Here is a 5,586-nt window from a genome sequence, read left to right as displayed (position 1 = left end):
CCCTAAAACTGTTATTTTAAATGGCAGGAAACAGTTTGAACTGAGGAGAGGATAACAACATCTAAGAAGGAGCACATGAATGGGTCTGGAGACTCTTTGGTGGTAGAAGTTGAGACCCCTCCCCACTCCTCACTGTCATTCTACCTAGATGGGGGAAGTTTAAACAAAACCAAGTTGAAATGCTTTGTATTAAGGAAAATTAAGGTCTGGTGGGAAGTCGATCTGGGGGCTCTTAGACTGGGGGAAAAATAGCAAGATGTAAGAGGTTTGGCACACTGGGGGGGTCAGTTAGGAAGGGGCACAGAGGTCCCTGAGGAGGATAGTCAGGACTTCCCCATGCTGAGGTTATCCAAGAAACTGGAGAAGTCTAATTTCAGGAAACATCTAATTTTAAGTTGTTTGGTATCTGTGTTTTGCTGTGCTTCCATTCAGCGGCCTGTTGTTGGTGGCTTTTCAGGGAAGTTGAAGAAAGCAGGGCAGGGCCCATCATAGAACAAAACTCTGGCAGGAACAGGGTGGGGGGAGTAATTCCAGACAGAATGGTGACAAATGGGAACAGAAGCCTTCAGGGTATCCTCCAAAATCCTGGAAGAGAGAGGAATTTCTGCACTGTGAGGAAAAGGAGTGGCACAAAGCAGTTTATTTGGGGTATTGAGGGAATAGCTGAGCCCCAAAGGCTAAAAAACAGAGATTTCAGGAGTGGACAACTCTCTCCAACATCTAGCAATAATTCACATCAAACGGTAGCCCCAAAATAACGAAAATATTTGAAAATAATGTGTTTTATTACTATCTAAAGTGTAAATAATAGGGAATAGAGCGTTTCATCATCAAAGGTTTTATTCTCTACTTTATAAAATGTGCCAAAGCTAGACTGTTTTCTTCAAAGCTAGAATATTTCAAGTTGATGAAATCATAGGTACATTACTTATTTTGAGTGACGAACAATTTCTCGACATAAGCTGAGAACTGTTGTTACAGCAGCTAGCACTAGAGTTTCTCTCGGATTAAATGCTTACTTTATTATTTTCAGGCCTCTTAAGGTGGAAAGGAGAAGCCCTGAGGCTATAGAATAAAAGAGCCTGTGAAACAGATTGTTTTAAATTGTCCACAGAAGTAAAAGGAGGGGCGCCTTGCTGGCTCAGTCGGTTAAGCAGCAGATTTCATCTAGGGTCATGATCTCCTGGTTTGTGAGGTCAACTCCCACATTGGGTTCTCTGCTGTCAGTGCGGAGCCTGCTTCAGGTCCTCTCTCTCCCTCTCTCTCTCTCTCTCTCCCTTCTCAAAAATAAGTAAACATTAAAAAAAGATAAGTAAAAGAAATGTGAAGGTGGGAATTGACAATGAGAGAGATGGGGGCACAGTGCAGGAAATGAGGAGGTGGACTGAAAAAAAAAACAAAAGAAACAACGGATATTTGTTTCCTCACACTTTCTGTGGGTCAGGCCCCTGGGTGCTGCTTAGGTTGGTGCCACTGGCTCAAGGTCTCTCATGAGATTGCGGTCCAGGTGTCAGCTGTCCAGGTGTCAGCCGAGGCCGAGGTCTTCTGTGAAGGCTCAGCGGGAGAGGATCTGATTCCAAACTCACACATAAGGTTGTTGATTCCTTGAGGGCTATTGTGCTGTCTCCCTAGTACAGCCCACAACATGGCAGCTGCCTTTCTTCAGAGAGAGCAAGTGAGAGAGCGCACCCAAGACGGAAGCAACAGCTATCCTGTAACCTAATCTAGCACATGACCTCTCATCACCTTTGCCACATTCTGTTTGCTAGAAACAAGTCACTAAATCCAGCCCGTATTGAAGGGTAGGGCATTATCCAAGAGCATGCGTACCAGGAGGTAGGGATCACTGGAGACCATTTAGGAGCTTTCTGTCACAAGTGGCCAATGAGAAACCCTCAGTGGCAGTATGGCAGAGGTATTTTAAGAGCAGGGATGATATCTATTGAATTTTTGTTGTTTACAAATCAGCTTCAACCTTTAAGCATCAACACTGACTCTGGCACAGTCCATCACCTGCCGGGAGATTTTCATATCCCTGGGGAGGTGGGGTGGGCGTGGTAAGGGTGGGGTGGGTGGACAGAGAGCTGGAACTTTTTAAGACTCGGGTATTTGGTTGTCTCCTTCTTTCATTACTGTTTTTTCTGAGGCCTTTCGGAGAATTCCCCTTTAGTGACCGTGACTCTATCAGTTCTGTTCGACCACTAGTATTCAGAAAAGTTTAAAAAATATATATTATTCATGTTTTTCTAAAACAAATACCATTCTTGTGCATTTTTAAGGTCATTTTTTAAAGAGCTACAAAAAGTAGGTTGTTATTACTGACAAACTAATCAACTCCTGAATAAATTTACTCTAAAAAAATTACTTAATCCTAACGGGAGATGAAAATCTCTACACATCTATACATAAATACATTTATGCCTGAAACCATTTACTCATCTATTTAAGGAGCACTTTTCTTCCTTCATTGTGGATTTAAAAAAATTCCCTCTGATTCTTTACATTTTCTCTGATTTTGTTAAGGGCAAAACTTACACTAGATTTTAAATTGAAAACATTCCTCTCATTCCTTCCTTGTTCCATTACTTGATTGATTACATTTTTTTTATCTGCTAATGCTTATCATCCATTCTTAGGAAACACAGTCTCCAGCAGTGATCTATCTTGATCTCTTTATCTGTTGTGTCACAAAGTCACATTACAACAGATACTTGGTAATCTGAAAAATACCAAGATACTTCTAGATTACTGACAAACCCAGTAAGTAGAATTTCCTGCACCCACTGAAGAAACTCTGAAGAAAACCAAAGCGAGCCTGGAGCCAGACGTTTCCATAAGGCTGCTCAAACCATAGTGTGGTCTGCCCTGCTCCCTGGTATTCTGTGATTTTGTCCTCAGTCTTCCAGTTTCTGTGATGATCTGAAATAAGTTACAACGTACAAGAAGAGGGATTTTCAAACATGAGAACCATGATATGATAGCACGTGATGGAATAGCATTTAATAGAGAAGAGTACAAAGAGTAAAAGTGAAAGGGCCCCATCTCCCAACATTTACAGAAGAGGATACTTACCACACTGGTGTAGTTCCCTCCACTCAGAGATGTTTGTTCCTTCTTCAAGTGATTTTTGTAGTGTCTGTAAAGGTACTGTTTTGCCCTTCTCTAAGCCACCTGAACTGGCCCAGGAACCATAGGACATTCTTATCCCTCCTCCAGAGCGTGGTATTTGAGAACAGACCTGGCCTCTGTTTTGACCGTTTTGTGTAACCACAGACGGGGCTGGAGGAAAGCTTTCCTGAGCTCATGACCATCTCCTGTTTAAGCCAGTTTATTAGCCTCGTGTGCAGGGTGCCCTGGAATGTTTGGCAAGTGGAAGTGCAGTGAAATGCGTCATTGTGCTGCTCTCCCAGCGCATGTTTTCCCACGTAGAACATTCAAAATGTTCAGTTCCCTGGAAAATGTTCTAAAGAAGTTTCACTGTATTAGGCTTTGTCTTCTCATCTTTCACAAAGCAGTCAGCTCTCTGTTCAGAGCAGGCTTTCCTTTCCATAGGCATTTCTGTTGGCACCGAGCCACAGAGACGTGAGCTACAGCCACTGGGCTACAGAGGAGAGAAGGGGGGGGTGGCGCATCACAAGCTTTCCCCCACATTCAACGCACAGAAGGATGCCAGCTTGAAAATACCTCTCCGTTGGCTTATGGAAACACTGTCGGGGAAATGTGCTTACAATGATAACTCCTAATTATTTTTAAGAATTGAGATAATTTCCCCAATAATAAAGACTTCCAAGAATCATTTAACATCAGAATATAAAACATGAGCTTTTAGGTTGAAATATGTGATTTGAATTACTTAAAATATCGATGTCAAATGTTTAAGGTTATGTCATACGTATTCATTCTACTTAAAAAAAAAAAAAGCAACAAACGACCAATGACTGATTTTCACAGAAAGAAGTTTTCTGATTAATGTGAATTCACAAAAACGATAGGGATTTCTGAAAAATTACTGGCAGGAAGGATAAAGTAACATCAGTTGGTCATATTTCAACGGATTCTACATTCAACACAGATTTGACTTATTCTTTTATATTTAGAAAAACAAGAAAACAACAAGACACAGCTGGACCAATTAAGCTTTTTTCTTTCACTACACACAAAAGTCTAAAAACATTTTTATTGATTTCCTGAAAGCACCACAATAAATAACTGAAAATTGTTGGGAAATTGTAAGAAAGAAGCTTGAATACGTGGATGATATCAAGATTCACAAAGATCGATTAAAAAATGGAATGCAGACCAAGTGATTTTTTTTTTTTTAAATGTTTTTTTTTAATTTTTTTTTCAACGTTTATTTATTTTTGGGACAGAGAGAGACAGAGCATGAACGGGGGAGGGGCAGAGAGAGAGGGAGACACACAATCGGAAACAGGCTCCAGAGCCCGACGCGGGGCTCAAACTCACGGACCGCGAGATCGTGACCTGGCTGAAGTCGGACGCTTAACCGACTGCACCACCCAGGCGCCCCCAGACCAAGTGATTTTAAACACACTCACTTGTTAGCTCCCAACTTAGGATTTTCAGTCTTTTCTTGAAGGTATTTGTTCTTTAGAAATGTTTTGAATTTTTATGATTCTTCTGAAGATTGGTCACCTGTTCTCAATTTTTTATATTGGGTCAGGATCTACTTAAAACTGAGTTAAAAGCCACATGAATTTTGTGTCTGTCTGGAAAATAGGGTTTGACTTCCACAGATGTCATAGAAATCTCAAATGTATACGCTGCATTACATCATTGATATTTTCCCTGTCACAGCAGAGACGGAAGTACATTTGATATTGAGGAGGTATTAGTAGGAAATGGGCATTGAGGTAAAGGCCACTTTTGACTCATAGAATTAAAGCTTCTTGATAGATATAAAGCAATCTTTTGATAACACATCATGTAACTCAGACATTATTTTTAACATTGTGCCTTGCTAAAAAAGATGCCCAGGAGGGTTAACACATTGCTCTGGCCCTGTGCTTTTTTTTTTTTTTTTTTTTTTTTTTTTTTTAACCCAGCTAGGGAAGCAGTGAAAATAAAGTTAACACTGGCATTAATCAAACCTCTCTTAATTTTGACAGCATCTGGATTTCATTCTTCTTACTAGGTGGCACTAGCACTGATCTGTTTTATTTTTTGACTGCGCTTACTGATAACCCCATCAAGGTTGAGAAGTAGAAAGACAGGTTGACTACTTAACTTTAGTGTTGGTCTGCTGAACTGAATGGGAGGAAGAAGTGACTGCATTTTTAACAAATATGTATGAAATTCATGGTAGTATGAGTATAATAATAATAAGAAAGAGGGGGAAGGGGGAAAAAAAGCAGTGTGAAGTAGATTTTACCGATTCAGATAGCCTTAAGATTAGATAAATACAGGGACACCTGGGTGGCTCAGTCAGTTGAGCATCTCAGTTCAGGTCATGATCTTACAGTTCATGAGTTTGAGCCCCACATGGGGTTCTCTGCTGTAAATGCAGAGCCCGCTTTGGATCCCTTGCCCCTGTCTCTCTCTGACCCTCCCCCACTCGTACTCTTCCTC

General features: G+C 40.9%; 1 long non-coding RNA gene across 1 annotated transcript; it reads right to left on the bottom strand.

The window, feature by feature from the left end:
* Positions 1-619: 619 nt before the first annotated feature.
* LOC123384895 lies at positions 620-3,425 on the bottom strand. The gene is made up of 2 exons (XR_006596619.1): positions 3,073-3,425; positions 620-2,919 (listed from the first exon to the last, which is right to left on the bottom strand). It is a non-coding gene; the product is annotated as an uncharacterized LOC123384895 (long non-coding RNA).
* Between the last annotated feature and the right edge of the window lie 2,161 nt (positions 3,426-5,586).

The sequence above is a fragment of the Felis catus genome, chromosome B1 (genome assembly GCF_018350175.1).
Source record: "Felis catus isolate Fca126 chromosome B1, F.catus_Fca126_mat1.0, whole genome shotgun sequence".
NCBI classification, from domain to species: domain Eukaryota; kingdom Metazoa; phylum Chordata; class Mammalia; order Carnivora; family Felidae; genus Felis; species Felis catus.
This window is presented reverse-complemented; position numbering and strand designations above follow the sequence as displayed.